General features: G+C 48.7%; 1 protein-coding gene across 1 annotated transcript in view; it reads right to left on the reverse strand.

Annotated features, from left to right (window-relative positions):
- Positions 1 to 13,962: 13,962 nt before the first annotated feature.
- AJAP1 (adherens junctions associated protein 1) overlaps positions 13,963 to 24,432 on the reverse strand; it is a 136,409-nt gene continuing 125,939 nt past the window's right edge. The window contains exon 6 of the mRNA XM_046660091.1: positions 13,963 to 23,680. The gene's annotated coding sequence lies outside the window, so the exon portion shown is untranslated. The remainder of the gene's footprint in view (positions 23,681 to 24,432) is intronic.

Raw genomic sequence — 24,432 nt, forward strand, 5'->3', positions numbered from 1 at the left:
TCATCTTCATCTCTGGCTTTAGTTTTTCTTAAAAGTTTTTAGTTATTTATATAGGACTTATCATATGCATTTTCACTAATCACAGTCTGGCTTCACCCAATATTATGCCATTTCATGTATAATGTACCAACTTTGCAATAAATAAACTTCCTTTCTCCTTCCCACCCTTTGTGTTAATATTGTTATACATTTTATTTACATATTTATTTAAATTCCACAGAACACTGTGTATTTTGCTCGAAAGAGTAAATTATTTTTTTAAAGATGAAAAGAGCTTATTTTAATTTACCCTCTTATTTATCATTTCTGATATTCTTCATTGCTTTGTGTGGATCTGAGTTTCCTTCGTTATCATTTTCTTTCAGCCCAGAAAACTTGAGCATTTCCTAGTACAAGTTTACTAGCCATGAGTTCTCTCACTGATGCTTGTGTTCTCTTTAAAAGTCTTTATTTCTCCTTTTAAAGATATCCTTTCACTGGCTTCTGTCTTGCACTGTTTTTGATGAGACACCTATGATAAGTCTTATCTTTATTCCCCTTTATGGAAGGTGTCTTTTCTTACTCCAAATATTTTTAAGATTTTCTCTGTCACTGGTTTTCAGGAATTTGGTGTCAATTTAACTTTGTGTGGTTTTCTTTATGCTTATCTTGTTAAAGTCTGTCACGTTTCTTGGATCTGTGGGTGATACTCTTATCAAATTGGGAAAATTTCAGCCATTTTTTCTTCAAACATTTTTCTGACCCCTTTCCATCCTCATTCTGAGACTCCAATTATACATGTGTTACTCTGGCTGATTTTTGTCCTACACATCAATAAAGATTTATTTCTTTCAGCTTTTTTTCTTAAAAGCTTTATTTCTTTCATCTTTTTCTCTTTCTGTGTTTCAACTGGATGATTTTTCCTTTTATATCTTCAAGTTCACTGATCTTTTTTCCTTAAGCATTTAATCTGCTGTTAAGCTGATCCAGGAAGTTTTTTATTTCAGATATTCTATTTGTCACCTTTAGAAGTTCCATCTGGTACTTTTTTATATATTCTGTTTTTCTCTTTATTTTCTTTTTCTCCATAAGCCCTTGAGCATATTCATAATTAGTTTTAAAGAACTTGACTGTTAATGCCATCATCTCTGTGATTTCTGGGTCTGTTTCTCTTAAATAAGTTTTCTGCTTATAATTGGTCACTGTATCCTGCTTCTTTACATGTCTGGTAATTTTTTATTGGATTCTAGACATTTTGACTATGACATTGCTGAGTGTCTGCATTTTGACCTCCTTTGGAAGATATTGAATTTCGTTCTGGCTGTGGTTAAGTTATTTGTGGATCAGTTTCATTCTTTTGAGACTCATTGTTAGTTTCTTTTAGGACAAGTCCAGAGTAGCCTTTAACCTATGGCAGTTTGACCTGAATAATAAGGTGAACATCTTTGGGTCTCTCTTGAATGTCACAGACGTTAGGCAAAGTCTCTCCATGGTGGCTGAAGAGAACCCAGGTTCCAGAACCCTGGGTGGACTTCAGGAATTGCTCACCTTACAGCTTCTTGGTCGTTCTTTACCAAATTTTATGGAGTAAAGCATAAAACCCTATGCTGCTTGGTGTTTAACAACCCTAAGAACACTTTAACAACTCTGAAGATCCTCAGGAGAGGTTTCATGAACTTTCTGAAGCTCTTTTTTCAACATGACTCTCTCCTTTCTAGTATTGCACTCCCACCAATTCCAACCTCAGTCTCCCCAAACCCCAATCTCTGTCTCCTCACCTCTGTTGTCTGTTGTCTGCTTGGGCTCCCCTCTCTGTGCCACAGTACGGAAAGTACCTACATGGAGAAAGCAATCACCTTATTTGCTCCTTCTCTCATGGACCACAGTGCTAGTCTGCCAGTTCTCAAATGTTTCATGTGTTTTCTTCAGTTTTCTAGTTGGTTATCATAGGAATACAAGTCTGGCATCATTTACTCTGGATTAGTGGAAGCAAAGATGCATCTTCCTGCTGCTTCTTGAGTCAGTAAGTCCAGCCCAGCCTTTCACTCAGTGTCTGGCTCTCATCTCTAATTACTTAGAGGACATTTCCTGCCCTGCCATCATCTCTGAGTCACCATGTGCCAAAGTGAATTCCTTATCTTTCCTTCTCATCAGCTCTTCTTTCTTGTTTTCCTGTTCTGTTGAGCTCAGAATCTTGGTCATCTTTAAACACTAACTTAATTGTCCATCTCCTTTTTAAAATCAATTTAAGTTTCAAAGCGTGCCAATTCTTCTTTGAAGATCTTTTAAATCTACTGTCTTCTTTCTCTTTCTACTGCAACCTTACTAAGACAGGCCCTCATCAATTCAATAATAGCTTTCTAAATGAGCGACTGTGGGAGGAGGCTGTGTGACAGCATATATACCAGAGACACAAGAATGCCTCTCAGTGATCAACAAGGCTCTTCACACATGTCAGTCCACTCCATATCCTGTGCCCTGGGCACTTAAATGGCTATATTAAGCCCCTCTACCATGCTGTCTCTCATCTCTGAATTTTTCTGCATACTATTCCCTCCTCTTGACCCAATCTTCTTTCTCACATCTCCTCCCTAACCATACATGGTCTCCAAACTTCTAATCATCTTTCAGTTCTCAAATGAAATATTCCTTCTTCCGAAAAGCTTCCCTTCTGTCCTCTTCCACAGATGAGGTTTGGTGGCCTCTGTCTGGTTTTCTTTGCCAATAGAGCATGTCTCCTATTGCACAATTTTGTAACTGTATCCTCCACTAGATTCTAGGATGAGGCCCATGTACCCTGTGTATTTGTGGTGCTGCTACAATCACCACTCTATCATCAGTGCCTAGCACAGGACCAGGCACTGGCAGAATACTCAATAAGTATTTGTTGAATAAATGAAGGCCTGGATGAAGAAATAAGGGTGATGTTTACTTGTATGTTCTTGATCCCATCAACGGCAACAAAAGGGAATCAGAGACTTGTAGGAAGTCAGAGTTAGAAAAGCCTAGAAGCAACTTAGTCTAATCCTCCATTCAATGCAGGATCCCCCTGCCACTCCCTAGTAAATGGTCAGCTAGGCTGTGTTGAAACCACTCGATAATTGGGACCTTACTCTTTGTCATGGCACCTTTTTCTAATTCTGAACTATTTTATTTTATCGTTAGAAGTTACACCAGAAGCTTCTTCCACATAACTTCAATCCATTGGCCTCAGTCTTCCTTCTGAATGTGTGTAGACAACTGTTGTCCTATATTCCAATGGTCACTGTTAAGTATCCAAAGACTTCTCATCACTCCCAAGTCTTCTTGGTAATGACAACAGCTGTCACTATATCAGCTGATATTTGTCAAGTGTTTACCTACTCATTTGAATTTGACAACCATCCCAACAGATAGTTCATATTATCAGCTCTGATTTAGAAATGAGGAAACTTAAGCTCACGGGGGACACATAGAGAGAGATGCCCAAGGAGGCCCAATTGTTCTTGTTTGCCCAGCTCAGGCTCCAGACACATGAGTGATGGAGCCTTCAGAGGATTTCAGCTCCAGCCACCATCTGACTACAACCAGGTGAGGGACCTCGAGTGAGGACCACCCAACTGCGCCCAGTCACCTCCCAAGAGAGTAAGAGATAAAAAATAAAATGATCATTTTTACTGTAAGTCACCCAATTTGTTCTATAGCAACAGACAACTAGACAACTGACCTCATCTCACACTGGCCATTCAGGCCACTGTCAGGGAAGACTGGTGTAGCTGTGCACAAGGTAAACGCCCAGGAGCTGCCACCTGTTGTCACTACCATTACCTGCAGCACTGCTTGTACAGTGATGGGCGTGTACTACAGTCGTGACCCAGCGCCGTGGGAACTTAGGGCAGGGGCAGACGCATCCTGTTGGTGAGGGTGTGTGTTAGAATGGCAAGAAGTTTGAAATACTTTTCTTGGGAGAGGAACAATTTAGTCTTGGCAAACAGTTTAAGCGTGGGTCCCAAAGAATAATTTTTAGTGGGGGACAAATGCTTTGGTCCATGAGGTTGAAGCAGAGGAGTGGCAAGGGGACCAAAAAGGCTGTGAAGGTGGGGAAGAACCTGTTCAATCTAGTGCCTCTTAAAGGCCAAGGGTGGCTTCCCATTGACAGAAAATATCCAGCTTTGGAGACTCCCTCATTTGATTCTCCTGGGTGCTTTATCTTATCCAAGTATCAGATACAAGAGGAATGCCTTATCTCAAGGGTGATGGGGGATTTAGGAGATGCTAACAGCAGGGCTACAGCAGCAAAAGATATGAGCCTGGTTTGGCCATTGTCCCACCATATTTCCAGAAGTTGATGTTGTAAGGTCATGCTGGGCAGATGCTCCTTCCGTGCTCAGCCCAGCATCCCCGACTGCAGGCAGGGTGCTGTGGGATGCATGCCAGTACTCTAGAACACAGCCAGGAAAGGGTGGGGTGGAGGCACCTGCCTCTCCCAGGTGCCCTGCAAAGGGTTTCCAACAGCTCAGTGGTTTGTTTTGTATGCTTTCTGTGATGTTTGTTATTCCCAGACCTGTCACGCGCCAGAGCCCAAATCTTAATAAAAGGAAAAGGAAGAAATCTTCTTTCGGTGGTGCAGTTCACCTTGGTGAGCTCTCAAACAGGGCACAGATGACAGAAGACACCCAGGGGATAGCTTTTAGAGAAAACAACTGGTCTAACCATAATTAAAATCGACCCAGAAAATCTGGATGCAACTGGGAAGTGAGACTCCATCATCAAGGGGACCGTAGGAAACACCCCTAAAAGAATTAGGCTTTGTCTTTCATTGAATAAAATAAACCTTCCCCTGGCTGTCAATTTCCAAAGGACTGCTCTTTTCTAGGCAAAAAGTGAATTCAAGGATGTCCATTTCCTGGGTGGACAGATGAAATGAAAACTCAGGCCTTCCCCAAGGCTGTCACACAGAGAGAGGTTGAATAGGTTTGGAAGCTCCGTGAAGGCATTTGGGCCAATGAGGAGCCACTGGAGATTTTTGTGCAGAAAATATTTAAGGTCAGATTTGTGACAGGCAGTGAGAAGTTTAGGTGAGAGGGTGGGCAGACCAATTAGAAAATGATGCAAATGATGCCAATGAAGGACCACAAAGCTTGATCAGAACAACGTGAGAGGGACGGAGAGAGGGAGAGGGTAGAGGCATTTCAGAATGACCTGAGGGGAGAAGTGGCTTCCCCAGTGATGGGGTCTTGGTTCCTAGGTGGCCCCCCTGCCATCCTCAGCCCTGGGCAGCCCCCAATCTCTGTTATGCTCCTCTGTCTTTATTCACGAGAACCCAGCCTAAGATCCTTCTTCACTGACTGGCTCATGTCCCTTCCTCCTCTCTGGCCACACTCCTGCAAGGTGAAGACAGTAGTCCCTATGGGTGGTGAGCAAGTGGCGGGGCTGACGGGCCCCCCTGGGGGAGTGTCTGGGAGAATGGGGTTTTCTGGTCCTGGCTGGGTTCCTTGCCTCTGTTTTCTCCCAGCTCACACCATAAGACCTTCCACCTCGTCCAGCTCCACCACCTTCGGGACTTGTGCCTGCAGCAGCCTTGTGTGTGGACATCTTCCAGCACGGACATCTGGCTTCCTGGTGAGCACCCCAGATGGCCATGGAGACAGCTCTCTGTTCCGTTCCCCTGTGCATTCTCCCCGGGTCATGGATCTGCCTTGGTGACCTCTTGCCCGGGTGACTGCTCTCACATCTCCTCTCTGACTCTTGGCTATGGTCTCATTTCCTCCAATCTGTTGCCCAAGGCTTTTTCCTCAAACTCTGCTCTGTTCATTTCACCCCACCCCCTCCACTCAAAAACACCAATGGCCTGAAGAAGTGATTCTGCCCTGGTGGGTTACATCTGGTCCACCTGAGACGTCTTTTAAAACCAGACACATTTAGTCTGAAAGAGAGCTCCTTGTCCAGGTGACCCAGTGTGTGACAACTGAATGTGTTCCCCTCTGGTCCACAGAATGAGGTCGGAATGTCTGAACCTGTCCATCAGGGCCTGGTCATACTCTGTAGCCTCATTGAAATTGCTCCCGGGATGAAAACTCTCGAGCACACTGCTCTCCTTCAGGTTCCCTGATGTTGCCCCCAAGCCACGACTCCCGTGGACACCTTCCCCCCAACTCCGCCTCCCTTGGAGTTCCCTGGAAACTGAGAGAGGACTTCGTGCTGACGCTTCAGTGGAGGGGCAAAATTCTAGGAACGCAACCATTAGTGGGGGGGAGGCGAGTGCGGAAGGGAAACAAATGCAAGGTGGGGTGAGTTGCCGCCTTGACCGTGGCCTCCCCAGGACACACAGTGGGCTTGCTTGGTCAGGCAGGACTTCTCCAGAAAGGCCACGTGGACACACTCTGTTTGGAGTGGTCCATTGGGGAGGAAAGGAGAAGAATTTCTCTCCCATCTCCTTCTTTCCCTCCTTCTCTCAAAGTTTGCCCCACAGGTTGTTAACCCCTGTGCATGTCCAGGTTTAAACGACCTGAACTGGCCTGGCCTGGCAACATCAAGGGATCACCCAGGCATGGTGTGCTGGGGGAGCTGGCAAGTGGACACAGCCCACAGCTCTCTGCAGGCCCAGCTCAGAGAGTGGCCACATGTGTAAGTGCTAAGCAGGACTTGTAACACCTCACTTGGCCACGGGGACCAGCCGGGTGGAAGGGGAGGTGGGAGGTGTGAAATGAAGCCTTGTCTGGACTCAGGGAGTAGGCATAGCTGCTGCCCTGTCCCCACTGCTCAAGTGGGCACAAGTTCAGCGGCCTCCACCGTGGAGGCCATGATGGGGCTCATGGAGAAGGTCGCCACCAGAGAGCCCAGCCTCTTCCCTAGGAAAGAATGAGTCTGGTGCCCAGTGATCTTCCCGGAGGGCCACAAACTGCACCACCAGCAAACCTTGGTCAACTGATGGAGAGAGGCAACTAGACAGAGTGCGGCATCTTCACTCCCCTGGGGTCCTCCTCCGCACACCCAGGCCCACTCAGCTGTAACTTTCACGTGCTTGAAGCACACACTGTCTTGGACTTCGCATTGTTATGTAGCTGACTCAGTTTCCCTCCCCCACCTGAAGGTGAGTCTTCTTCCCAGGACCCACAAATCCTCCAGGAATCTAGGCTGAAGGCCTCTCCTCCAGAGGACTTTGCCAAAACCCACTAAGCCACCACCAGTATGTGGCATTCTAGACTGGCCTTCCTGGCAGGCGGCTTAGCGGAGTGGTGAAGTGTGTCTGTGCTGGAGTAGGACCACCTGGTCCAATTCAGGCTACGTGACCTTGGGAAAGTTACTCAATATCTCTCTGCCTCAGTTTCCTCATCTGTAAAGCTGGGATGGCACGAATGCCTCCTTCCTAGTGTGGTTGTGAGGAGTAAATGAGGCAAGGTGACCAGTGTGCTTGGCGCTGGATCTGTGGCCAGGAAGGGCTCGCACTCTCTGGTGATGGCGCCGTGACAGAGGAAGAGGAAGAAGCCACAGTCTCCCTGGAGGGACGCCCGCCCTCTGGCTCCAAGGCGCCTCCTCTTCCTGCTGCCCTCCAGCAAGTTGCCCTGCCTGGTACACTGTGCTTTCCTGGCAAAGCTCAGCAGCAGGAGGAAGAGTGAACCCAAGGAGGGATTAAGGCTCCTCCTCCTTAAGTTCAAGAAGATGGCTCCTTACGTTCCAGAGAGGAATGTAAGGGGGGGTTGGGGAGGTGGGGAAACGGAGGAAGGAGAACGGAGGAAGCTTGAGTGGGAAGTAGGGCCTGGGGGAGCTGCAGGCCCTGCGTTTGGAGGCAAATGGTCCATGGATCAGAACAGCCCTGTCTTCACTCATGTGCGTCTAAACAGCAGTGACGAGGCTGCAGCACCCCAGGGCCCTCCGATCTGCCCTTTCTGCAGAACTGGAGCCGAACCATTATTCTCCCTCATGCGTGCTTCACCCAAGTTACGTTGCGAATCCATATTTCTGTCCAGGAAAGTTAAAAATAATCATGAAAACTGACTTAGAGCAAACCTCTCTCAGCCGCCTCTCCCAAGAGTCCTGTGCTGAGGCGACCAGGACAGGTTCAGAGACCACGCGAGGTGGGTGAGCCTTGCCTGGGGGTGAGCGTCCCTCAGCCCACGTCCTTGTATGTGATAATGTCGTGCAGAAGGTAAATGTGAGCCATCAAAAGATGTTGCTTGCTTTGAGAGCCACACCCGTGGGCAGGTTGACAGAAGCTTGGCTGTACCATCAAAAAGACCCCCCGATGAGAGGACTGAAACAAGGTCATCTTTGACCTCTGTTGCAGGAGAACAAGTGGAGGTTCTGATTTGTAGAGTGAAGCATTGACCACCTGGTCATGCAGGAAGAGGAGGGGGGGACGTGTCCAGCACTGAGATGGTCTGGGGGCCAGTGGGACCCAACTGGGAAGATTTGGGTCTGAAGGCTGGGCTCTGTCTATTTCCCTGGCTGGCGCACCTTCGCCCCTCAGCCCCTGGCTGTATGCATCCCCCCACACGCACTGACCATGGGAAACAAGCCCAATTCCCCTTGACAACACTCAGAGGAAAGGCCCCAGGCGGCACCCTTCCCATCCCCCCCAAGGGTACCCCCCCACATGCCCCTCCATCCTGCCTTGAGCTGGGGATTCAACAGGGAAGACGGCAGAGCTGTCCGTTACCTCCTGTGCTCTCCCCCAGCGCCATGTTCTTCCAAGCCCATTTCCCATGTCACCGATTCCAGAATGAGATGTTCATTTGCTCTTTGAAAATAACATTCGGAACCATTCAAACAGGCCTCTTCAGCTCAGATAAATCACCGAGGATGGAATGGGAGCTCAGAGTTGTATTTCATTTGGAGGAGCCCCACTCTCCTGGAAAGCACCCAGCTTCCCAATTGAAATACAGCTTCCTCCCTAATTTCATTCCGCAAGCCCCCTGCCCACTGTCGGTTTGATTTAAGCGGTAATTCAATCCCAGAGCGAAGAGCATCTTTCAATGGTTCTCATTATTTTCCTGCATAATGTTATCATACATAAGGACCTGGGCTGAGGGACGCTCACACCCAACCATTACTCACCGGCAGGGCGCCGGCTTGAAGCCCAGCGAGGGTCTGGTCCAGCGAATCAGATGTCTGCCTCGTTCTCAGAACGACTGTGGGATGATTTCTGCTCTCACAGGAAGAACGAAGCTCAGGCAGATGCCCATGATAACACTTCACTATTATTTTTTCTCTGTGACCCAAAGTGACCTAGCATAATGGGGGGTCCCTCGCGGACGTGGGGAGGATATAAGATAAGCCGGGTCACAGACCGAACCGCATTGAAGCACGACTCTAACAGAACATACGTGAAGCCATCAGAACCCGGGGGTGCTCTTCTGACTCAGCTGTTTTGGTGATGACAGCCCCACAAAGCCTGCTGGTGTTAATGAGGCCAGTCAGAGGTGGTTTGTGGTCCGAGAAAGGTCTAGCCTGTGTCCACAGCTCATTCGGTAGCATTATCACAAACTCATTATCTTGTAGTTTTTCAGAAGCTCTTGTTTGTGTAGAAACATTCTCAGCAACCACACTCTGGGTGACTGCCTCTAAAACTCTCAGCAGGGTATCTGCGTGCCGGTTCTCAAGATGCGTTATCAAGCCACAGAGAACAAGTGAACTGACTTCAGCATCGCCAGCACCAACGGGAGCTCTGGGACCTTCTGGGACCATCTTTGAGCAGGGCTACAAGCGCCGGAGAGGACAACCGAAGACCCGCTCTGCATCGCAGCTGAGGCACGGCCTCCCTCCCGCCCCCACTCCCCTTCAAGGTCTTCGACCTCGAGCCCAGAAACTCGGCAGGCCTGGAGAGCCACAGCTGCAAAGGCTGGAGATTTCGCTGCATCATTTCTGCCAAGTTCAAAGCTGAATAGTTAGGAAACGCAGAGCGTGCTGTAGAGAAGGGGGAGCGTACAGCGCTGGGCCTGCACAGGTCAGAGGGCAGAGGGGTCCTTTCTAAGTCCAGACCCTCTTGCCAAAGGTGAGTGTGTTGGGGGGGAGAAGTGCTGGGAAGAGCCCAGTGCATCATGAGGCCAAGTTGCCAAAAGCATCTCTCGCCAGCAACAACGGCCTCCTTCCCTTCTCGATGCCCCAGATCCTGGTGGGGACACCATGATGCTGCAGGAGGAAGTGCCAGGAGCAAGACAGGAAGCTCGAGACTTGAAGGAGGAAGAGAAACAGAAATAAGGAGCCAGGGATGCAAAACAAGAAGGAAAGAGGCAGATCTCTGCCTTTGCAGCTGCTGTCGTGTGAGGAGGTACGTATTCGGGCTCCCTTTTCCTAAGTTTTATTACAGCCGATCCCTGTGGCGGCCGCTTCACCTGTCTGGCAACCTGAAACCAAAACAAAATCGCCATTCTGGGGGCAGTCACTTGAAAAGGAAGCTGCTTCTCCTTTCAAAGCCCAGCTGGGCCTCCAACTGGAAACCCAGCTGCCTCGAGACTAAAAGGTGCTGCGGCCACTGTCCTGCATTTGCCCAGACCGGCCCCCAGCCTCAGCAGGGCGTGGGGGAGAAGGAACTTGAACCTCCTTTCTGGGTCCCACCCTGCCCCCAGCCCCCTACTTTTCTCGGCATAGACACAGAACAAGGAGAAGTGGGCAGGTTTCCAAGCTAGTCATGCACCTCACTCTGACTGCCACTGTTCTGGGCTGATTTGTGCCACCCCCAACTTCACATGCGGGGTCTTAACCCCTGTACCTCAGGTGAGACCTTATATAGAAATAGGGCAGCGCAGTTCTAAGGAGTGAAGATGCGGCCATGAGGCCCTAATCCAATAGGATGGTGTCCTTATGGAAAGGGGAATTTGGACACAGCACATGCAGGGGGAAGGCCGTAGGGAGACCGGAGTGATGCCGCCACAACACAAGGAACTACCAGAAGCCAGGAGAAGCCTGGGACATCCTGTGAGGGAGCACGGCTGTGCTGGCTCTTCGCTTTTGGACTGCTGGCCTCCAGAACTGTGAGACGACACATTTCTATTGTTCTAAACCACTCGGCTCATGGTGCTCTGTTCCAGCAGCCAGAGCAAACTAAGACCCCAGGGTAAAAAGCAAAACCAACTAAACCCAGGGAAAAGGGAGGCCACACTTCACGTCCTGGGACACCTCTACTGCTTCCCGGTGGAGTCGCTGCTTGGGGAAGACTCTGGTCAGTCCTGGGAGCCAGCCGGGGGCATACAGCACGTCCTGGATGGTAACATCCCGTGTACTCGCAACACCGCCTGCAGAGAGAAGGTCCACGTCCACGCCCCTCGGGCAGGCTTTCCCAGTGTCAGCACCAGCGGCACTTGGGGCAGGATCGCCGTCTGCTGTGGGGACCATCCTGTGTGTCGGAGGTGTGGCAGCAGCCCCGGCCTCCACACCCCAGATGCCAGCAACACCCCCCCTCCCCAGCTGTGACAACCAAAAACGTCTCCAGGCAGTGCCAAAAGTCTCTTAGGGGATGGGGCGGGGTGGCCAAATGCCCCCTGGATAAGAGCTACTCTCCTAAAGGAGCCAATCACGTGTCCTTAAACCCCACGTTCTTGCTTCTGAAGGTGACGCCCAGCAGTAAAGCACAGGGCATGCATCTGCTTAAAAGGCTCTTATTAGGAGGAAAATGAATGGTTGCAATATAGAGGGCCTCTGTAGACCAGTGGCCTGGAAGGGTCTAGCATCCTGTGGTCTTTCCCAGCCCGGGTTGTTGGTGACAGTCCCAATGTGCACCTTGGCCTTCTAGACTACCGAATCGCCTTTCTCGCACAGGAAGCGATGTGGGGCCCCCAGCTCCCCGAAAACGCAGGGGGAAGGCCGCGGGGGGACCGGAGTGATGCTGCGGTCTCTGCCCTCTTTCTTCTCCCTACAGTTGGTGGGGACACTAGCTAATGAGATCCTGTGTAACAAGCCATGTCCTCTGATGCTCAGCCCAACTCCCCTGCGCTGGGAGGGGGCCTCTCCAGGCATCGTCCACGCCAAAAGGTTTCTGCTGTGCTTGCGTATTTGGAAACCCGGAGCGGTGAGCTCTGCCAAATTGATTCAGCCATATTGGGACCCCATATTTATTTTCTTGGCTTTGGTTCAAAGGCAAGAGCTCGATGCACTAGCAAATGGATACTAGAATCCCAATTTCTCCCTCTCACTGGTGAGCAAATTAAGTTTATTTTAATGGTATCCAGGCTGTTGATTTGTTTAACTCAGTTAAATGACCAAAGTGGTATTGTTTTTCCTGCTTGTTAAAGACAGTTATGTATCCCATTCATCAGTGTGTCTCCGGGCATTAGCCCCTCACTCATTCAGGGGAGCTTTTCCCCGGAGAGCCAGCGGTCACTTCAGCCATCTGCCAGCTCACAGCCTCAGAAACAAATGGAGGCTGCGGGGTGTATGGGCTGCAGAGACAAAGGCAGCACTCCAAACTAAGACAGAACGAAGCTCGTGTGTCACTGAAGGCCCCATGTGCTGGAGGAGGCAATGCGGAAATTGGCTATCGATTCCACAGTGGACATGGGGTGGGAGCGGGGCAGAGTGCCACCTGCTCTCCCAAGCTAATTAGAGGGAAATGATGCTCCTTCAATCTGTAAGGGATGTTCTACCACTGCCTTCAGTCCTTGGAATGTCTGCATCCTTGAATGTGTTTTGCTCTTAAGAAAAGATGGTGGAGACCTCACTTCTCCAGCTCTGTGGACCCTCAGTTGGGTCCTTACATACAGGTCAGCTCTTCTGGGTTGGCTGATCCCTAGGAGTGTGGCTCCCTGCCTCCTTCCGTCCTGTCTTGCTGATGCTGGTCCTTGGCCTCAGCAACAGCTTTAAGTAAGAGGGGCCAGAAAACTTAGCAGCAGGTTGATCGTGCCAGGAAGACGTGAGGTTTCTGGAGGCACACGAGGCTGTGGTTGGAGCTGGGGTGGACTGGCTACAGTGCTGGGTCCAGCTTTGTCCCACCCATCCCAGGCCAGGGCCCCTTCACAAGCCACATTCTCTCGTGGTGCCCTGGTCTGTCCCATCTGTTCCATGGCTGCCTTATCGCCCTGGCTTTCTTAGACTGTCTTAGAGCCCCCGGCCCAGGGGTGGGAAACCTCAGCTGCTGACGCCAGGGCTTCCTCTTTACATCTAGGTCAGGGCCCCTGCTCCTACCAGAGGCAGAGTTCAGTCCGGCAACCCTGACCTCAGAGGGCAGGCTCAGCCTCAGCACTGTTGACGTTTGGGGCAGGAGAATTCTCTGTTGGGGAGCTGTCCTGGGCACTGTAAGATCTTTAGCAGCCTCTCCAGCTTCTACCCAACCGATGCCGGTAGCACCCCCTCCCCAGCTGTGACAACCAGAAATGTCTCCAGACATTGCCAGATGTTTCCCTGGGGCCAAACCTCCCCTGGTTAAGAGCCTCGGGGCTGGCGGTAGAGCCCTCGCCCACCCGTGAGTGCCTTTTGCCCTCTGTAAACTCTGTGCCTTCCACGTGTCCCCCGGCTCCAGTGGGCACAGATGCACCGTCATACACTTCAGAGGCAGCTTCCCGGGCCGGTTTCCTCTGCAGGAATCTCTGCAGTTAGGGCTGGGCTCGGACCGTCCTTCAAAGGGCAACAGGAACCCCCTGCCACTGCTGTGGGCACTGGCGGCCTCAAGTACAGCCCGTGGGGCTGTCCCGGGCGGCCCAGCCTCAGCTGCACCAACCCCAGAACCTGCACACAGAGATCTGGAAACGTTCTCTTAGTTGTTAAAGTGGGAAAGCAGTGGTTTGGAAATAACGAAGACCCGGGGCAGAAATCTTAGCATCAGTGAGCCACAGCATGGAAACCTGAGTGTGCGTATTCTCAGAGTAGGTCTTAGATGAGATTGCCCAAAAAGTAAACAAATGACATTAGAAAAAAAGTCCCTTTGAGATCATGGCCTGAACTCACGGCGATTCTTTTCTCATTTTTTTCATATTATGTTTTTTTTTAATAGCAACATCAGAGTACTAAATATACACAGGAAAGTTGATATAGGTGTTGCATTTACAATGTTTTCCAAATACATAGCTTTCAAATACAGAAACAACTTAAAAAAATCTGGAATAAAAGTTCACCTGTATGGAAATCACACCTAGCCCCCCACCCCTACCCAAATATATTGTGTCGTTTCTGTTTATTAACATGATTATGATATGCAGTTAAAGAAAAACAACAATAAACCGCGATAATTTAACTCCTTCAAGAAGATGATATATAAATATGTATAAGGACAGCCGTGGTATGTATAACACTGAAACAGAGAGCTTTTTCTATTGAAAAATAACAAGTGCTCCGTGGAAAAGTATAAATAAACAGTTAACAGTTTATTGTATCAGAAAATAATTTAGGAAAATCAAAATAAACCAGTTTTACTATACATGAGTAAGGGGGAAAAAATAAAGTTCTAAAACATTCAACTTAAAACCTGTGAGAATAGGCTATTGTGGCCATTGTCACTAATCCTTGTCCTGTGGTTCAGGTTCCTGGTTTGGGAATTTTCTGGTTCCATGGGTGAGCTGGGGAAGAGGAGGAGGAATCAGCCTCACCTTTAAATTTATGGAATGCGACCTGGTGGATTCAGTGTTATTCAAACACACTGGGAGTGTCGAAATGGAAATGAACCCTTCTTGTGTCTCAGACCTACGTCTCTTGGATAGATGCCCCACGTGAAAAATCCAGCCCGTCATTTGGATGTTTCTCTGGGTATGCTATTTAGCCCACCCTAACACCCAGGTGTGCCCAATGGCCCATGCTGGGTGATGTGAAAGCAGAACATCCAAATGGTCGACTGCCTTTTCCACTTAATGACAGAGACACTCTAATGATCAATAATGAGTTGAGTCAGTGACAAGTGAAACTGGCAAAGACAGTCAAAAGCTAATTGGACGTCCTTTTTCTACAACATTCACTGGAGCCAGAATTGTCAACTGTGCTAACCATGGAGAGACCCCTGCAACTTGTCCTTGCTAGTTCAGGATTTAATGACCAGTTTCCACTGAATTAAACAATAATTGAAGGGTTTCGGATGTTTCCGTTCTGTTTGGTTATTGGTATTTTCTGAATGTTTTGCAGTAAACATCTATTCCTTTTGAAAAAAAAATGTAAACGTCTTTAAAAATACAATCAAAGCATGGCCTCCTACTTCCTCCAAGGTCCACTTTCTGGGGCCAACTCATGTTTGAGGAGACTCCCACACAATCGCACATGTAGAGAGACTGAAAATTGCTTTTCAGTCCCATGAATCTCTGGTCGATCCATACATCAATCACTAGTTATGCAGACTTGATCAACAAGGTCAAGTTCGGGTGACGCTTTGTTGCTGTTGATCTGCCTTTCATTTAAATAACTTTAACTGAAGGGTAACCAACATGTTGTGGGTTCTGGTACCTGCCATCTTGTTTCTCCAGGGATGGTAAGAGGAAGAAATGATCCAAATAGGGCCACCAGAAGAAGAAGAAATTTAAAAAACCCAGCTCTCTAGTTTTTAAGTAAACAATTACCTGGAGCTCAAAACTGGTCACGTTTTCCTAAAATCGCAAAGTTTCACTCCAAAACTTCACAAGTTCCCACATCTCCCTCTCACCACGACTGGCGGAAGTTTCTGGGAGCGGCTAATGCCGTGGGCAGCTCTCTCCTGTATTCCCACCGCGTGCAACACGCGAAGATCTTGAAATGTCCACTGAACCTCCAGCCGTTCCACGTCATCTTGGGTTGAGAATTCATCTTTAAGGAACAATGTTATGGCCAGTTGAGTGAGAACCAGTTTTGCTAAGGTCATTTCACCCTTCTGGCTTCAGAGGAAGCAACCCAAATGCAAGCGAAAAGCAAACAACAGCAAAAAATGAAACAAAATGTGTCTGAAAGTCATGGCAGTTCAATTCAAGGAGCGTGTGGCCAAACGTGGGATCTGTAATGCCCGCTGACTTTTCAAAACCATCCACGTCTTTAAGGCCTTCCCTGGGAGAGCAGTTATGCTTGTGTGGGAAATGGCACAAGAGCTAAGAGCACCTAAGGGATCCCTCCTCTCCAGAACTTTCATGTGAGTTCATGTTTCCTTGCGGTAAACTCATCGAGAAAAAACCCACTCATTATGCTTTGTAGACGTTAAGTTATAGGCAGTCACATAACCTAACATTAGAAATCCACATGCATAAGAGGGAAGCAATACAGAGTGGTGTTCCCATCCTGAAACAGACTTTAGAGCAGAGGGAGAGAGTTCCTCCTGCTGGCAGCGGCTGCTACACAAACCTTGTCCCGAACAATGCTATGGGCTTGCTGCTACACCCTTACACAGACTTCAGCAGTCTAGGACTTCAGCAAAACCCCTCTCTCTTACTCCAATTCGTCTCCCGAAGGTTGGAAGTTGGGTTTGAGGTATCACAATGGCTTTGAAATTGTCCCTTTTGGCTTGGGATGACGGCAGAGTGGAAAAGGATGGGATGGTTCTCTTGGGAAATAGGACAGTGGCCAGGAGGTTGGTACAATGGTGTTTGTCCTTGCAGTTTCCTGCATAATGATTTGAAACAATTATATGGGGGTCCTCAAAGGCTCCCCCATCCTAGACTTTTAGTGGTTAGGAATCTATGTGATGGTGCCAAAAAGTCAAACTTAGGACTGCATAGTATCCTTGCCTCTCCCAGGGCCCAAGCTCTCCCGGACTGTCGGGAAGCAATAACTTGCCAAATGCAGTCAGACTAGCATGAACTGACAGTTTGCCAACCCAAAAGCTATAAACATCAACACTAAAGAATTTTATTGCAGAATTTCAGAAATTCAACAAAAGTTAACTAGTGTGATCAGAGGACTTTATGTCCACATAAGAATGAAGCTTCTAGAAAGTTGTTATCTGGTTTTGCAAATATTTGGGCATTGATTTATGCACGAAAATCCAGGTCTCCAGGGGATTCTATTTCAAGAGACTACCTGGGACAGAACGAATCAACTTCCATAGAGGAGCATCTCCTACGAGCCCACGCTCTCTGCATCCATCCCTGCCATGCGTCACTCAGCAGATCTTTTACTGTGACATTCAAGACATTGCTAAGAGTCATTTCAGCTGCAGGGGATGTCCTATCAACTCTCTTTGTTTGTTACATTAGCCCATTTGACTTACACTATCTATGGTGCATGTGTGTTCTGATTCCAACCTACACAGAGAGAGAGAACACAGCCGCCTGTACATTCACTGACCCGCCCTCCCCCCGCTCACTACTCACTAGCTGCTTCAACCACTCCCACTCTAAGTGCTTCTAAACCTACCTGTCCCACACGGGCAAGGTCGGCCCTGTTTCTAACATGCCTCTTAAGCCAAGACTCTTCCATCTATGACTTCGATTTATGGTTTCATTCAAAACTACTCTCTTGATTCTATTCACAGTAACTCTCAGAACATTTAGCAGGGAATCTATCAAGTGGGAAATGCAATGGAGCTCCGGGAAGGATTTATTTTAGCATTTCGGCTCCAACACAGACACATATTATAACCGAGTTAACCATTCTCATCAGTTGCCTTTACAGCTGGGCGTGGGCTGTGCTTTTCCAAGCGTGGAGTGTGGATCTGTGGCCGGCGTGCTGTCTGGGAATCAGGCAAGAAGCCCTCTGCTGACCTGCACTAGTGCCTTAAAGAGCCCATGGCCAGCATCTCGCCTCTCACTCCTGTATCATTCTATGTTCTTGGTGCCATTGTGTGCGCAGCTTTCTCGTCAGCTGAACTTGTGTTTAACCTCCCCCAGAGCAAAGTGGAACAGAATGGCAGGGGAATGTGGAGCACACTGGAGCCTGGCTGTCCCGGTTCTGCAGGGGCTGCTCCTCCGATTCAGTGCAGATGCTACTGCTGGCTCTTTGGCACAAAGGGAGACTGTGCACAGAGGCCAGTTTCCTGCCCAGGGATTGCCTGCTCGCGTGGTGACTGATTTGAAGTCCAGAGATTGGCTAGAGAGTACTTGCTGGCTAAGATCTTTCTAGAATCATTTGAGGTCAAAAGAAGCTCAATCTTTCTCTTTGTTTGAAAGTTGGAGTGATCAAAAAGATGATGATTCTCTGCCTCTATTTACCCACTCCTTACATTCAAGTGCAAACTCTAAACCCAGAAACGCGAAACTCTGTACCACCATGCTCTGCACTTTTTGGAAGGAAGGGCTGGTAGCATATTTCAGAATGTCAACCAACCATGTAAGACTTTGCTGGAAACCCCACGGATAACACTGAGTATAAGTAACACACAAATCTTGGCTCAGAGTGGGGGAAAAAGAACAAGTTCATCTTCACACGGGAAGCACATCGATGTAAAATAAGGATGAATGATCAAAGACGCTCAGATGGTGCGAGTTTGGCTCATTTATGTGGGCTGTGCTATTTACACTGGAAAACAAACAAATGATCAGAAAACAGTATGGCATAGCAAATTGACAAACTGCACCGAAGTAACCACTCCAAAATTACATGAATCATGGCATGTTTGGGAATAGCTGCTTGTTTAAAAGCAGATGTTGTTTAAGTACGTTGCTAAGTGTGATCAGTGTTGAGGGTGAACTTTTGAAAAGGCAGCTGCCTTCTCTTAGGCGGAGGGATGACTCTCCCCGGGGCCCCCAGTGCCCCGTAGGCTGCATCTCTGTCCCTGAATTCCTTTGTCCTCCTTGAGACCTGGTTAACCTAATGGTGACTTGACAACAGAGCTGCGTGCAAGGGGAGGAGCCCAGTGGCAGAGACAGCACTCAAGGAAGACAGAAGTTCATCATCACGGTAAGGTCCCTCATCTTGGCCCCACCTCTCTGCTTCCCCTGCAGTACCACTCCTTGCTGAATGATGGAGAGGTTTGGTGGAAAACCACACGGAAGAGTCTGTAATGACTGAGACATCTTATCCACAGCACTGCACTGCATCTTCATCCAGGAGGTAGGAGTAAGGCTTTCTTGCTCCCTACAACCCCAAACCAGCCCTCGGTAAGTGAGTGATGATCTCCCAGGAGGAGGTCATGGCAGGACAAAGAGACACAGACAACTCCCTCTTCTCTCTCTCTCCTGTCACTCTGCTCTGTTCCCTTCCTATCTCTTATCACTGTCTCTGGAAATCATTTCGTTTGCTTTTAGGTTAATTAATTATCTGCCTCCTCTCAGAGTAGAGTAAAACACATGAAGGCAGGACTGTGTCTGTCTTGTTCCTCACTGTATCACTAACATGGAGAAGTTCAACAAGTCTTTGTTGACTAAGCAGATGGATAAATGCTCAGCTAGTTATGGGGATCCAGGAAGAGCTGTTTCTCTTCTAATTGCATATGTGAGTAGTGTCTTCTTAAAGAACTCACATGCCGAAACAAAATGGCCCTGGAATCTTGACGGAACTCAGGAATCTCAGTATCTTTTTGCATGGTGACTTTCGGGATGACTCCATGGAAGAGAGGGGCAAAGACAGCCCAGCAGAGTATCGACACATGTTTGCTGAGATCTCCCTGCTGAAAGAGGGTGGCAGTGCCATATATAGACAAAGAAACGGTGTGTACTGACACCATTTTGAAATGACAGCCATGGGAGGCTCCAGCCTGACCGTGAAAGGGCTGCTGGGCCCCGCTCTGAACCTCAGCCCTGGTTCCTCATCTGGTCTCCAAGAACCTGGGATTCAGATACTGGATCATCTGGGAGAAAAAGCAAAAGAGATGGAACATCTCCATGGGCAATAGAGTCAAACAGACACTGTACAAGGCAAAGGGGTCAATTCTCTGATGTGTTCACTTCATTCTGTGACAGATGGGAGCAGATATCCACGCACCAAATTCCTGAAGACCAAAACCTGTAAGGAAGCTTCTGCCTGATGTTGAAATGTGGCTGAGAAAGAGCAATGCATTTGTGAGAAGAGAGAGTGCTTGCGACTGCAAGATGACTGAAGTAATCACTGAATTCTTGGACGTCCAATTCAGAGAGCTGGTAGGATTTGCAGATGAGTCCAGGTTTCTAAATTTAAAATGCTCCATGAAGGACTGAGATGAATTTCTGGGAGTTGAATGCAGCATGAGAAGTCGACCCAAACTCAAGATTGGGAGGGACCAGACACACTTGGCAGAAATGATGGCCTCCTGAGTCGTCTCTCCTTTCTGTGCAAGAGGGACACTACCTCTGAACACTAACAACCTTCTGACACGCCCTGGGGTCCCTCAACTTCCACACTGTGCATGAGCAGACTGGAGCTGAGAAGGAAGACTCGGTGCCACACAGCCTGGCTTTGCCTTGGACCATGCTGGAATCTGAGCCCGGAGGGAAATGGCCAGGAAGCTTTCCTGGCCACGCCTGCAGCATCTTTCCCTTAGTACTCAGAACTTATAAACAAAACTCATCATACCCATTACTTCAACCTGATAAAAATGACATCAAACACATGAAGATTAGAAGTGATTAAGCCTAGAAGTTGACTTGTCCCCAAAAGCCAAGCCCAGCTGTTTTGGAAGCTTTAAGAGTCTAATGGTAGGCAACGGATAGTGGTTCATGCGCTGCCCGGGGGCCCGTGACTGTGAGATCTCAGGGAGTCACTGAAGGGATGAGATGGAGGTGGACAATAATTTGGGGACCTTATCAAAGCCCATCGCCCTTCCTCTGAGTACCTTTCTTTGGGAAAAAAGCAAAAGTAAGGACCGAGCCCTGGGGGCTAAGAAGATATAGCCTTTGTGATGGATGGAACACTGCGGGGTTGCTGATGGACCTGAAATCTAGAAAGACGAGAAGAGAGAACAGCGACCAACCCAGAACATTGCCCCAAGGCTGCAAAAGGATGGCCGGGCCACACTCATCAGACACCGACTCACAAAATGTTTGGACATGTGTACATAGGGCCTGATTCAGAAAAAACTATGCTGTGTTGTTTTGTAGACTTTACTGTGGGTGGAGCTGGATTTTGTAAGCCTGCTCACTTTCATTTATTATCTCTTTGTACAGAGATGATGTTTCCAGGTAACCATTTAAAAAATCAAATAAACCATCTCTACGCACACTCGCTCCATCATCATAAAATGGCAGCCTTCCCCAAGTGGGTTTGTTTTCACAAACGTCACTACAGAACTAGACTTCCTGGTGGGGACGTGCAGGTGCTGGCTTGTCTGGAGGTTGTACTCGTGCGTATCCTGGCCCTGCCCTGAGCATGTGCCCAAGGGGCTGTGTGTGCCTGTGTCTGGGGGCGGGGGGCTTTGTTATTGCAAGCTTCCTTCCAAAGCTCGGAGTCACATGGCACTCTGGAATGAGTTCGGGCATCCAGAGAACAGCCCGAGGTCCTGGGAAGCGGCTGAGCTGCAGTCAGAGGTGACGTGGTGGACACCAAACTGTGGCCCCATGGGGAATCCTGGGTTCCCACCGTTGGAGAATGAACAGGCCCCCTGTCATCACCTCCTTCCTGGCTGGGCTCGCTGGAGCTCAGCGTGTCAGAGAGCAGAGCAGCTTCCACGGCCCTGACGGATGCTGACAGCCTCGCCTTGGTGACAGTGACATGGAGCTGTGCTCACCTGAGTCAGGAAGGCGCCAGCGCCAGCCTCCAGCCGGAGCGTGACTTGAAGGTAATGAGATGGAAGAGCTGAATGACGGACAAAGAGGTGCAAGATCAAGCGGCACACAGATGATCCCAGGAACCTGGAGATGATCATGCACCGGTGGCAGATGTTTGTGGTGTCTCCGTATGTGCTGAAGCTTTGGGGGAAAACGACAAAACCAAAACCAAAAAACACAACTTTCCTACTTCACGAGCAATGCCATGAAAACAGACCTGAACACTATGGTGTTACAAAAACACTTGTTTTCCCTTCACTGACATCGCTTCCCTCTCCCATCTTTCAAGAGGAGCAAAGTGAACTTTTCAAGCACATTTTAAGGTGTTGCAGAGGGAGACTGAGCCCAGTGGAAAAATCAGGATGTCACCAGCCCGGCCAACAAGTGGAAACAAGGTTAAGTGGGCGCAAGGTTAGCTGTTCGCCTGATCTTTAACCTTTGAACCTGGTCTGCAGGCATTCCACCAGACCGGCTCACATACCCTACTGATGAAACCAAAGTCGCAGGTGGGCCATTGATAAGAGACAGGCCATGCGAACCTGATCTGGGGTCCACATGAGGAGGACACACCCTGCTCTCTAATGGGGAAGCGTGAGAGCCTCCGGTGGGTGGACCCTCTCATCCCTTACAGCACCCTCTACTGACAGCTTGATGGGGCACCAGGGCGCCTGCGTGCGTGGGGCTTGTGAGGCAGTCACCTCGCCTGAACATGGCAGTGCTTTTAAGGAAGTGTGTGTGGTTGGGATTCTCTGTAAGGAGGCTCTGGTCTGGAGCCCAAATTTCCAATGGAAAGTTCCTAAGTAGGATTCTTGATGTCAAAACACAAACGTCGCCCAATGGGAGCCGACAAGAGACAGCATCTTTGCTACAGTCTCCCCCAAGATTCAAAGTCACTCTCCGGCTCAAGAAAGAGTGGGCAACCTCTGTCCACCAAGGTGTGGGAAAGAAACGCAGATCATGCTAAGGCATGGATCACGTGGGAGCAGGTGGGTCCTTTGCACATGGAATTTTGTCTCATTTTCAAATAAACTCAGACCCTCGTAAATTTCTGAGTTCTGCTCTGACATACACACACACATTATAAGGATATATTTCTTTAATTTTTGAAGCTGGAAAATTTCTTTAATTCGGTCTATGCTTGTATAACACAAAGATGGCCAAGAATCCACCACCCACCCAATCTGAGGCTCGGGCCCCTATGTAAGCAGCCAGCTACGTAAATGTGCGCATGGCTGTTAGACAGCTTCTTCAAACAATTAAGTGAAAAAGATCATATTTATGTGTGTGTGTATATATATATGTGTGTGTGTATATATATATATATATAGGTATGTATACAAAACCATGGCATTCTTAATTCTGGACCAAGTAATAAAGCGCCCATCTGTCGCCACTCACCAAGTACCTAGCAGACACAGGACATGTCATTTAAGGGTCTCTTTGCATGGGTTGAGGCTGTTCCCCAGGATGGATGGCAATGGGATACCAGGTTACCGGAAAGAATATGCTCACTCGTGGAACTGCATTTCCAATATATGCATATCTATGCGTGTATGTGTCTGTGTGTGTGGGTTTGTGTGCGTGTGTGGTGTGTGAACTGCCAAAGTAGAAAACACCAGTTTATTCTGTTCGTACTAAGCATGTTAAATAAATCAGATTTTGTAACCGACAACAGATTTTTTTAAAAAGGAACATTGAAGATCTTCAAAAATTGCTACAGTACAAAAAAAGTGTGTGTGTGTGTCTGTGTGTATTTATATATTTATATATATATATATTAACCAGAAATAGAGACTCTATCGGAAGAGATTCCCACCCCTGTTTTCTGTGAGTTTCTACGCGTGGTTCGCTTGGCTTCTGCTGTCACCAAGTCTTTCGGTCAGTACATGGCACATAATGGTATTATTGGCACAGGTTCAGAGTCGGAGGACAAACCCCAGGCTGCAGGTGCTTCCTTCCGTCCTTTCGCTTGGTCTTCTCTCCTCTCCGTCTCCAGGTCCGTTCTTGCATTTCTTGGTTCTGTTCTCCAAAGAAAACTCGGGAGAAGGCAGTGCCCCATAGGCATGAGCATTTTTATAAAAATATATTTGGCCTATAGCGTCCTGCTCTGTCAGTTCCCCACCGGCAAACAGAAGTGGTAGGTGCGGGGACCCTCCCCTTAGATAGTTTAGTTTTAGGTTTTGTGTTTTTATTTTTTTATTTTATTTTTTTACAGGTTCACCAACGGAATCCTGTGTGGAAAGAAAACAAGAAGAGATTAAGTGGCAGTGGACCCAGGGTGGGGTGAGTCTATGAAGCCTCTCTGAGCCACTCGCTCTGCTTCCCGGCCAGCGGACACCGAAGTGTCCTCAGAACACGAAGGATGCCGACTAGACCCAGCCACCAGGACCCGGTACACACGTGAGGAATCCCGGGGGCGTGAAGCGGCCCAGCCCTCGTGCTTACCACCGCCATCAGTGGAGGAGTTGTTTCTGCTGCCTGCACCGGAAGTGGGTGGGGGCTTCCCGAGAGGGGATGGGACCACCCTGCCGTTAACTCACGAGGGGCCACTGTACCCCCAGCCTGCCAATGACTGAATGCACCCAGCGCATGCTCGCTCCCCTTCCAGCTCCCCCCACCGAGGGCGGCAACGCCGTGGCTGCGTTCCTCGACTGCAGGCAGCAGTGGGGTCCATGTCAACCCCTTGTCATATCACTGAGGCCGGGACTCCAGAAAGACGAATGGATTTCATCAGAAAACCACCTCCCGCATCTCCCTAAGAGGTGATCTTGCTGAAGAGAGAAAGACCATGAATCACACGTGCATGCAGGCCAGGTCTGCTGGCTGCAAAGAAGGGGGTGGCTCTCACCCAGCCTGGGTGCCTGCCTCAGAAAGTGGGAGCCCCAAAGTCTTCCTGCCTCAGCGATAGACCCCAGAAGTCAGCATCCCCCAGAGAGTCAGAGAGCCACAGCCGGCCTGGGCACGGCCAGGTGAGTTGGAACGC

This window comes from Equus quagga, chromosome 5, assembly GCF_021613505.1.
Source record: "Equus quagga isolate Etosha38 chromosome 5, UCLA_HA_Equagga_1.0, whole genome shotgun sequence".
NCBI classification, from domain to species: domain Eukaryota; kingdom Metazoa; phylum Chordata; class Mammalia; order Perissodactyla; family Equidae; genus Equus; species Equus quagga.